A 12,126-nucleotide genomic window follows, 5' to 3' on the forward strand; every position below is an offset into this window, starting at 1 on the left:
TTCACAAACACAGAACTTCCCACTGGACTTTTATTCACAGACTTGTCAATCAGGTGCTCACCGTTCCTTTAAAGTTTAAGCCTTATTAACCTACACACTGGATTTGACTGATGATAGGCCACAACAAACAAAGACAACCCACTCTCAGGTTCCAAATCCTGTCATCCCAGTTCAGAGGGTCCCCTGGAAGAGATGAAAGGATCACTCAAATGTCTGATTATTCAAACATACAAGCAATGGGAGCATATTGTAAAAAAGAAAAAAAAAAGTTAGCAGAGTCCCCTGCTGATTGAGTTATCTTTTTAAAAAATAACTTTGTACAAAGCTAGCATCAGTTTCCAGCCCAGGTCTTCATGGGCTGTGTCAAATGCATGCTGGGAACACCATATGCAAGATCTGGATTTAACATATATTTGGCAAATGCAGTAGAATTGAAAACACACCATGCCACGGTTGCCCAGATACAGTGGAAAGCCAGCAAGCTTTTAAGCAAAATATCAGCTATGTCTGAGCATCTCAAAAATCAGCAATATTTTACCAATGTGAATTTTTATTTCAATGGTTTTCATATGGGATTTCAAAGGTTTAGGGCTGGAATAGCACAGGTCAGGCTTATGACTATACCACTAAGATTTGTAACAGTGATTATGTTATATGCGAGCTCATTCTGGGCCTGACAGAGGTGCTGAGCAACTGCAGCTCCTATGCAGTTGACTGGGAGAAGTGGGTGATCAGTACCTGCCAGGATTGCCATTATCATGGCCGGCAGGCATAATAGGCCAGTGGAGGCTAAGCCTCCCCAAACAGGATGTGGTGCATCTCCCTTTGGAGGCACGCTGCCGGCCTGCTGCCTTTGGAGTGCTACCACCAAAAGGGTGCCCATGACCCTGCCCGTGCACAGCTCCAAGGTCGCGCTCCCACAACCTGCTCTTTCCCCATGGCCCCACTCTCATTCCACCTCTTCCAGTCCCCACTCTGCCTCTTCCCCCACTGCCTCCTTGCCCCTCGTGCTTCTCTGCCAATTCCCCCAGGCCCTCCTCCCCCCGCCTGCCGCTCACACCTCTTTGCCCCCTGAGAGGGAGAGGGGCGCAGGTGACAGGGCCCCTCAGGGAAGATGGCAGAGAGAGAGATGCAAGCAGTGGGTGGTTGGGTCCCTTGGGGGAGGGGGTGAAGAGAGTGGGGCCTGAGGCAGAGTCAAGGTGGAGCATTGGTGGGGCCTTGGAGCACAGTCATTCAACATTTTCTGCAAAGAATCTATGCACAATGAGATTTGAAGGAACACAAGTAATGAAGAAAACAGTAAACTCTAACTTAAAATATACCGTTTGCCTCTTTTATTCTTCTGTTTTCCTCCTAAATACTACTATCAAGCTACTCCACTGTGTGTCCTACCAAGAATCATAAACATGACTAAAGAATCCGAGTCAAGACAACGTTCAACTCAGCACAGTGATGAGTCAATAGTTGACCTTCAGTAAAGATTTAAATATATTGGTTTTCAAGGGTGCGCAGAAAAATCAGGCCATTATTTCTACAACTTTCATCAATTAAATTTGGAATAAGAAAAAAAAAGCGGGGGGAGCCACAGTGCAAATAATTTTAAATAACTGTGAATATAGAAGAAGTCATCAACAAGTCACCTAATCTTGCTACAATTCAAATTGTCCTTGAAAGCAGGGATTCGATGGATAAACTAGTAATCACCAGTAGGTTATTATTAGAAGCAGTAACAAAATGAGTCAGTGTTTTTAATATTATAAATTTCTTTATGTTTCACACAAAAAGCTAACAGAATTTGTAAGCTAAATGTTGCAATGAGTATTTTCCTAAGAATTTATTCTTCCTGCCACCTTCAAGGAATATCTTGCAAAATTTTCCTCAACTTCATAGCAATTTTTCATTCTGTTTAAACTTAGACTCAAAGCTAATAGAAGTATATGCCCATAATAAAAGAGTAGTTTCTGCCACATAGAGCTCACAATGAGAGCTGATTGGAGATTTATTTTTCCACAGAAATTTCAATAAAAACCTATTTTGCAGATGTTTTGCATGAATTTTTTCAGTTGCATGAATTGCTGAAATTTTTGTTCAGCCAAAAACCCGAGTTTCCACCAAAAAAGTTTCAATGGAAGAAGTTCAGCTAGCCTTACAATCTTTGATCGTGACAGGGCAAATAAAAAAAGGACATGAAACAAACAAATTGGTGGGACTGGGGTAAAGCAAGGACAGGCTAATAATAATAAGAACATGTTTTTATTCATAGGAAAGCTGTGCGCACCATTTAGTCTGCTTCCTCTGTTACAAGTGAAAGATTTATACAAACTTTTTCAGACAATAATGTTTTAAAACATAAATTGCCAAACCTAAAGATCTTAAAGTTAAATAAGTCCTTAATGCTGTAACAATGTGCAGAGCTACAAAATGCTATATACACTGTCCTCTTGTTCTATAATGATATTCCATACGTTTATTCATTTCTTCATAGCTTAAGTGGGAATGAAAAACTGAGAATTTAATCTTTCTCTGTAGAATAAATTTTAAATACTTCTATACTATAAGCAGATTTGAGCCCATTTAATAAGTATGTTAAAGAACTGTTAATTATATGGGAAGACCTGCTCTTATATCATTTGGAAGTTCACTATAAAAACCAGCCAAGTATGCACAAACAATGTCCATACTTCATTGGGGATACAATACTTGCACCATAGTCCTGGCTTTATGTTACAAGGCTGGATCCAGCCTGGGAGATGCATGTAAGAGATAAAAGAGCATTGTAAGGTCAGTGACTGAGCTCTTCTTTTCGCTAATCGGCTTCCCTGGTTATCAAGCTAATTTACCATAAGGTTAACCCTTTTGCTACTGCCAGAAACCAGCTGCAATCTCCTATGAAATTCCCTTGCCAAATGAATTGAGCTTACTATTTACATAGCTCTGCAAGTGTATGTGGTGCTGTACAATAGAATTTGTGCTCAAAAAAGCTTACACCCCAAAGATACACGCATGTATAATAAAGAACTATAAGGTATGCAGTGTCTTTTCAATTAGAACCTTCAGTTTATGGGGAAGGTAGGTTTTCCAAAAAAAAGCCAGTTCATGAAAACTGAAACCTTTTGCAAAAAAGGGTCAGTTTCAATACATTTCCGATTTTGAAAAAAGATTGGAGAAAGTTTGCAATTTGTCAAAACACCCCATTGTGAGTCCAAGTCTCATAAATGAAAAACTCATCCTGAGAGGTATTGGACTGTGGAGTAGTCTCCTGGGGAAAGTAATAGAAACCACATCACTTGGGTCATTCAGAAGTGGACCAGAGTGAATGCAAAAAAATATATCAGAGGGGACATCCTTTCACTGGCGGGAGGAAAAAAAGGTAGATCTCTGCTCTTGCTCCCAGGGACATGAATAAAAGTCATGCCATGGACTTCAAAGGCAGTCACCTCACACTTACATGATTTAACAGGTCTTTTTCCATCTCTGAATTCTCTGAATCTTTCGTTTTGCCTTATACCAGTGCCAACCATTATCTGCCATCGGCATACACTTTTGTTCTTGTGACCAGACTAAATTTCAATCGTTCTTTTAGGGCTGTATTTAAATTAGATGGTAAATACAAATTGACGGTGGCCAAAAAATGAATCCTCATGTACATGTAGCCTCCTATACTCATAAGAACATAAGAATGGCCATACTGGGTCAGACCAAAGGTCCATCTAGCTCAGTATCCTGATAGTGGCCAATGCCAGGTACCCCAGAGGGAATGAACAGGTAATCATCATGTGATTCATCCCGTCACCTGTTCCCAGCTTCTGGTAAGCAGAGGCTTCTGGCAAGCAGAGGTGGGCAAACTATGGCCTGTGGGCCACATCCAGCCTGTGGGACCCTCCTGTCCAGCCCCTGAGCTCCTGGCCTGGGAGGCTAGCCCCTGGCCCCTCCCCTGCTGTTCCCCCTCCCCCGCAGTCTCAGCTCCCTGCGCCGCTGACATAATGCTCTGGACAGCGGGGCTGCGAGCTCCTGCTGGACAGTGCAGCTGCAGAGCCCTGGCCCGACCCGGATCTCTGTGCTGCACCGTGGCGTGGCTGGCTCCAGCCGTGTGGAACGGCTGCCTGTCCTGGTGCTCTGGGCAGCGCGGCTGTAGCGCAGCCAGCCACCAGTGATCCAGACAGCGCGTTAAGGGGGCGGGGGAGTTGGATAGAGGGCAGGGGAGTTCGGGGTGGTGGTCAGAGTGTGGGGGTGCAGAGAGGAGTTGGGGTGGTCAGAGGGCGGGGAACAGGGGGGTTGAATCGGGGCAGGAGTTTCAGCGGTAGTCAGGAAGGAGGGGGAGGTTGGATGGGGCGGCAGGGGGCAGTCAGGGATCGAGGGTCCAGGGATGGTCAGGGGACAGGGAGCTGGGGGAGGGTAGATGGGGCAGAGGTCTTGGGGGGGCCATCAGGGAACAGGATGGTTGGATGGGCCATGAGTCCCGAGGGGGCCATCAGGGGGCAAGAAGCAGGGGAGGTCAAATAGGGGGCAGGGTCCGGGCCATGCCTGGCTGTTTTGGGGAGGCACAGCTTCCACCATACAATTTCGGAAACCTGATGTGGCCCTCAGGCCAAAAAGTTTGCCTGCCCCTGAGCTAGGGACACCATCCCTGACCATCCTGGCTAATAGCCATTGATGGACCTATCCTCCATGAATTTATCTAGTTCTTTTTTGAACCCTGTTATAGTCGTGGCCTTCACAACATCCTCTGGCAAGGAATTCCACAGGTTGACTGTGAATTGTGTGAAAAAATACTTCCTTTTGTTTCTTTTAAACCTGCTGCCAATTATTTCATTTGATGGCCCCTAGTTCTTGTGTTATGAGAAGGAGTAAATAACACTTCCTTATTTACTTTCTCCACACCAGTCATGATTTTATAGACCTCAATCATATCCTCCCCTATTTGTCTCTTTTCCAAGCTGAAAAGTCCCAGTCTTATTAATGTCTCCTCATATGGCAGCTGTTCCATACCCCTAATCATTTTTGTTGCCATTTTCTGAACTTTTTCCAAGTCCAATAAATCTTTTTTGAGATGGGGTGACCACATCTGCAAGCATTATTCAAGCTGTGGGTATACCATGGATTTATATAGAGGCAATATGATATTTTCTGTCTTATTATCTTTCCCTTTCTTAATGATTCTCAACATTCTGTTCGCTTTTTTGATTGTCGCTGCACATTGAGTGGATGTTTCCAGAGAACTATCCACAATGACTCCAAGATCTCTTACTTGAGTGGTAACAGCTAATTTAGACCCCATCATTTTATATGTATAGTTAGGATTATGTTTTCCAATGTGCATCAACATTGAATTTCATCTGCCATTTTGTTGCCCTGTCACCCAGTTTTGAGAGATCCTTTTGTAGCTCTTCACAGTCTGCCTGGGACTTAACTATCTTGAGTAGTTTTGTATCATCTGCAAATTTTGCCATCTCAATGTTTACCCCTTTTTCCAGATCATTTATGAATATGTTGAATAGGACCAATACAGACCGCAGGGGGACACCACTATTTACCTTTCTCCTTTCGGAAAACTGACCGTTTAACCATGTATTCCTAACCTTTGTTTCCTAACTTTTAACAGGTTTCATAGTAGCAGCCGTGTTAGTCTGTATTCGCAAAAAGAAAAGGAGTACTTGTGGCACCTTAGAGACTAACAAATTTATTAGAGCATAAGCTTTCATAATGCATCCGATGAAGTGAGCTGTAGCTCACGAAAGCTTATGCTCTAATAAATTTGTTAGTCTCTAAGGTGCCACAAGTACTCCTTTTCTTTTAACTTTTAACAGTTACCAGTCCATGAGAGAACCTTCCCTCTTATCCCATGAGTGCTTACTTTGCTTAAGATCTTTTGGTGAGGGACCTTGTCAATGTCTTTCTGAAAATCCAAATACACTATATTCACTGAATCTCCCTTGTCCACATGCTTGTTGACCCCCTCAAAGAATTCTAGTAGATTGGTGAGGGATGACTTCCCTTTAAAAAACCATGTTGACTATCCCCAATAAATTATGTTCATCTATGTTTCTGACAATTTTGTTCTTTACTATAGTTTCAACCAGTTTGACCGGTACTGAAGTCAGGTGTACCAGCCTGTAATTTCCGGGGTCACCTCTGGAGCCCTTTTGAAAAATTGGCATCACATTAGCTATCCTCCTGTCCTCACAAACTCTTATTTGGATGAATGGTGTTTACTCATGGAAATAGCCTATCACTTTCAACAAAGAGTGAATTTGTCAGGAAGGGGAAAAGAAAATTGCTTGACTTCATATAGACCTTCAGAAGCACAGAGTGTATGGAGAGAGATGGGTGTCAGAGAAACATAATTATGCGCTTTATGAAGGCAGGAGGACTGGCTTAGGAAGAAGAACAGTAAGTTTAAATGCAAAAAGGGAAGGAAACAGGAGGATTCAAAAGGTTCATATCAGTATCTGATAAACATCCACATAATGATAGGGCTTATCAAACTCAAATTCACTATACCAAGGCCAGCCACCTCCCCTGCACTGTTTAGTGGCTGGGGCGCCTCTACCGTGGCTTGCCTCCATTTCCCTTCTTCCTAGGGTACCCCAAATGAAAATGGGACATCACATGGGACAGGCCAGAGCCCTCCCCACCTCCAGCAAGGGGCTGGCCTGAACTGCTCGCCTGAGCTCCTCTCCCTGCATGGGGAGCAGACAGGGCTTGTGTGAGCAGTGATGTACATACTAGACAGGGTGACTATATTTCCCAAAGGCTGGGGCTGGCGTTACTGCTTGCCTTTTCTGCTTCCGTGCATGAGGCTGGGGTTGGTGTCGCTGCTTGCTTGAGCCCTGCCTGCCCTCTACTGGAGCCCTGCCTCCCGCCCCCCCCCCCCCAAAAGTCAGGATGGCAGGGACAAGGCTTAAAAAAGGGACTATCCTGGCCAAAACGGATTGTGTGGCCACCCTACTTCTTCCTGGGCTGCTCAGGAAACTTCACACGCAGGCTTCTCCTTGTGCAAACATCCCTTCCTGGGCTTATTAGGATCAAAGTTGCAAACAAAACTTCAAGTCCCAAAATAAAGTCCACAAAGTGCAACTCAATTCCCTGCTTTTACTAGGCCACTCCCAGTCCTATCCCCTAGGCTCTCATATTCTCCTGAAAGAGCCTTCTCTCTACAGCTCCTTCTTGGCTGTCCACAGCTTCCTCTCTGGCTCCCTATACAGATCAGCTGCCCTCTATCAGATGCCTTTGTGAGGCTCTTAATCAGACCCAGGAGAATCTAGACTATTTCCCTTTTAACAGGCTCAGTCCACCCTGTAACACTGACCCTCCACACCTTTTGAGGTTCACCATTTACTAATCAGAATCAGTCCTCTGGGGCCTATATATTCAATAGCATCCATTAGATTTAAATGCCTTAATTTATGGGCATTGAACTTTGAACACTTAGGGACTGGTTTTCAATCTGTGGACAATGCAAGTTCCAGGTGCTCAGCATCTCTGAAAACTGGGCCCTAGTTATTGCCTCAAATTAGGCCTCCCAAAATGGAGGCTTAAGACCATTAGATATTTTTCTAAATATAGCCCTTCGTGTTCAGACTTACTGGTTGGAATTTATAATTAGTCCCTTGTTCTCCTAAGAATGGCTATCCTAAGTCAGACCAATGGTCCATCTAGCCCAGTGTCCTGTCTTCCAACAGTGGCCAGTGCCAGATGCTTCAGAGGGAATGAACAGAACAGGGCAATAAGTGAGTGATCCAACCCCTGTCATCCAATGCCAGTGTCTGGCAATCATAGGTTTAGGGATACATAGCATATGGGGTTGCATCCCTGACCACCTTAGCTAACAGCCATCGATGGACCTATCCTCCATATACAAACCTAATTCTTTTTTGAACACAGTTACAGTTTTGGCCTTCACAAAATCTCCTGGCAATGAGTTGCACAGGTTGACTGTGCATTGTATGAAGTACTTTCTTATGTTTGTTTTAAACCTGCTAACTATTAATTTCATTGGGTGACTCCTGATTCTTGTGTTATGTGAAGAGGTAAAAAAACTCCTTATTCATTCTATCCACACCATTCATGATTTTACAGACGGATATTATATTCACCCTAAGTCATCTTTTTTCTAAGATGAATAGTCCCATTCTTTTTCATCTTTCCTTGAATTGTAGCTGTTCCATACTCCTAATCATTTTCATTGCTCTCCTCAGCATCTTTTCCGAATCCAATATATATATTTTTGAGATGAGGTCATCAGAATTGCTTGCAGTATTCAAGGTGTGGGTGTACCATGTATTTAGATAGTGGTATTATGATATATTCTGACTTATTTTCTATCCCTTTCCTAATTGGCCCTAACATTCTGTTAGCTTTTTTGACTGTTGCTGCAAACTGCACAGGTATTTTCAGAAAACGATGACTCCAAGATCTCTTTCTTGAGTGGTAATAGCTAATTTAGACCCCATCATTTTGTATGTATTTTTGGGATTGTTTTCTGATGTGCATCACTTTGCATTTATCAACATTGTATTTCATCTCCTATTTTCTTGCCCAGTTTTGTGAGATCCCTTTGTAACTCTTCACAGTGAGCTTTAGACTTAACTGTCCTGAGTAATTTTGTATTGTCTGCAAACTTGCCACCTCATTGTTTACCCCTTTTTCCAGATCATTTAACAATGGACCTCACTATTTACCTCTCTCTGCTGTGAAAATTGACCATTTATTTTTACCCTTTGTTTCCTATCTTTTAACCAGTTACTGATCCATAAGAGGACCTCCCCTCTTATCACATGACTGCTTATTTTGCATAAGAGACTTTGGTGAAGTCCTGGTCAAAGGCTTTCTGAAATTTTAAGTACACTATATCCATTGGATCATGCTTGTTGTCACCCTCAAAGAATTTGAATAGATTGGTGATGCATGATTTCCCTTTACAAAGCCGTGTGACTCTTCCCCAATATATTGTGTCTAATAATTTTGTTCTTTACTATAGTTTCAACCAATTTGCCTGGTACTGAAGTTAGGCTTACATGCTTGTAATTGCCAGGCTTGCCTTTGAAGATTCTTTTTAAAAGCCAGCAATACATTAGCTATTCTCCAGTCGTCTGGTACAGAGGCTGATTTAAGCAATAGGTTATATGCCACAGTTAGCAGTTCTGCGATTTCATATCTGAGTTCCTTCAGAACTTTTGGGTGAATGCCATCTGTTCCTGGTGACTTTTATCCATTTGTTCTGAAACCTTCTCTGCAGATAGTTCAATATAGTACAGTTGCTCAGATTCGCCACCTGAAATGAATGGCTCAGGTATGGGAATCTCCTTCAGGTGCCTTGAAGACTGATGCAAAGAATTCATTTAGCTTCTCCACAATAGCCTTGTCTTCCTTGAGCGTTACTTTAGAACCTCAGTCATCTAGTGGCCTTTATTTTTTCTTTGGTCCTCTTGGTCCTCCTGTTTTTTTTTATCATTTATTTTTATTGTGGTATACATTTAGTTTAAGCCTTTATTGTGGGGTTTTTTTAAAGTTTCCTCAATTACCCTTGCATAAATCAGTAATAATATAATCAAAATTAGTGGATTTACACCAGTGTGAAACTGTGCCAATGCTGTAAACACTAGTGCAGGGATTGGCAACCTTTGGCGCACAGCCCATCAGGGAAATCCGCTGGCAGGCTGGGATGGTTTGTTTACCTGCAGCATCCGCCGATTCAGCTGACTGCAGCTCCCACTGGCCACGGTTCACCGTTCCAGCCCAATGGGAGCTCCAGGAAGCAGCGTGGGCCAAGAACCGCATGCCAAAGGTTGCCGATCCCTGCACTAGTGTAAAATTGATATGTGATGAAAATCCAGACTTATACCTTATTATGAAATAAAACACCCAAATGTGCCATAGTCAAGGTAAGTAATGTTCTGTGGCATCTGCATTGTTCAGTGCATGTAAACACTTGGTATTCATCATTTGTGATTATCAAAAAGGGAATGATGGGTTAATTTCAGGCAGCAAAAACTATGTCCAAAACACTGATTATCTTAGAGAATTTGAAATTTTCTATTTAAGTAAAACATTTGTAAGATCATAGGTCTGCAATAAAGATTACCTCTGTTAAAAAAAAATCAAAAGGAAATACATTCCCTGGGGCATTTTAAGTGTATTTGTTAGAAATACTTACATCCAGATGGTAACTTTTCTAGCTGACCAAGAGTGGCCCTAAAAGGGGTGGTTAGAGAAATGATCCTTTACAGAGCATGGGATACAAAGCTTATGTTGTTGAAAGGAGAAGCATGTAATCAGCTAAAGAATGCCTGAGAAAGACCAAGGGCAGCAGATACTGAAACCTTGAACTTCCTTGCTTCAATGCATTTTTCACATACTTCCTGAAGAAAGGAGCAACCAAGGGAATTTATTACTTTTAACTTAATTAGGTAGATGCCAAAAAAGTGTTCATTCTGGGAATAGCCTTTTTAGATGCTGTAACCTCAAAAACCTGTAACTCCAAGCTAGGACTCCAGTGGAGATTTTTCAAAGAGGTTATGTGAACCTTCTTATCTTCTAAACATAGCACAAGAGGTGCTTTAAAGGAGATTATTGACAATGTGATTGTGTTGAAGACATATCTGGGACAATAATGCATGTGGCATGTACACACAAGGTATGTTTAATTAGCAGACTCCATGGAAATTATTAATAAAGTGTTACAAAATAAAACTGTAATAGGCAACTGTGAAATCTGACAGCTCTAAATGCAAAAGACTCTCTTTTTTTGTGCCTTTTTAATCTCCTCTCTAATCTTATATACAAACTTCCTCCATCTTTCCCCAGTGATACAGTGGCAGATGAATAAAATGATTTGGAGTCAGATCCCACTTGCTTTACCCATACAAAACTCCCATTGATTCCAACTACAGTTTTGCATGCGTGAAGAGAGCAGGATTTGACCCTTATTGATTATTTACTGTGAGCCTGATTTTTATAACTGCTGTCCCATTTTATGCCTGCAAATAATTTTTCCAGCAGAAATTATTATAGCTCGACATCTAAATCCCTTGTTTGAAGGTTCAGTAAGAAAGTAAGATGCTCAATTTCATTACAAATTTCACAATATTTGGTCTTTTTTTTAAAGACTTAGATTGAGTATAGCAGAATCTTAGATTTCATTTTTAAGTACATTTCTAGCTCTCATATTTGTGGAGATGAGCTTGGAAATGTGACTCCTTAAAGTTTGAAAGCCGGAATGCAAATAAAAATACTCCAAATATATCGTTGTTAAAACCTCATGATATTTAAGAAAATTTCATGATGTTTTTGGAAGCTGAGTCATGATTTATGAATGTTTGATGTTGGCAATACTGGATATCTAACTGCCCTACTTTGTGATTGCATTTATGCCTCCATATAACAATACGGTATAGGATAGGAGGCCAGGGGAAAGAGGATTCAAAAAAGCCTTCTTCCTCCATTGTACCAGACATAATGTGATCCTTGTGCTCTATTAAGAACAAGGCCTGTGTGAGATTAGCACTGCTGCCTACTTTAACCATTCTAAAGAGGCTTGGGAAGAGCATGGGAGGTGCAATCATGGGCCCACCTCCTAAGCAGCCTACATAGATGGTGAGGCACATAAGGGGCACACAGCAGCTCCTCAAACCTTCAGGAGACATTGTGCCTCTCTTAGCTTCTCCTTCTGCCCCATGAGGTTTTGCTTTAAAGAAACAGGCCCATTGATATTAAGAATTTTAAAGAAAAAAATGTGCTCCAAGTGCATGGCCACTGCTCTCTAATAAAATGCTTTGGGTTATTTTTTTCTTATGCTGAATGCTAAATATAAATAATGTTTTAATAGTTGCTTTTCTTTACCATGTCATCTATGGAAATTGTACCCTAAAAACTGATGGAACACAGCTTTGCACAAGCTCTTGTTGTCATATCTGATATTTTACTTTGTAGAGCCAGATCCTCAGTTGATGTAAATTTCAATGGAGCCACCCGGATTTCTAACAGCTGAGTACATGACCCATGATGTCTCTGACATTTCTACACAATGGCAGCCACTAGCATGGCTGTCTTAAGGGCTGAAGTGGAAAGTAGACTTTTATAAACCAGCTTTACAAAGTCTTAAGAAGTAGAGTGAAAGTCACTGAG

The sequence above is a fragment of the Dermochelys coriacea genome, chromosome 3, assembly GCF_009764565.3.
Source record: "Dermochelys coriacea isolate rDerCor1 chromosome 3, rDerCor1.pri.v4, whole genome shotgun sequence".
Taxonomy (NCBI): Eukaryota; Metazoa; Chordata; order Testudines; family Dermochelyidae; genus Dermochelys; species Dermochelys coriacea.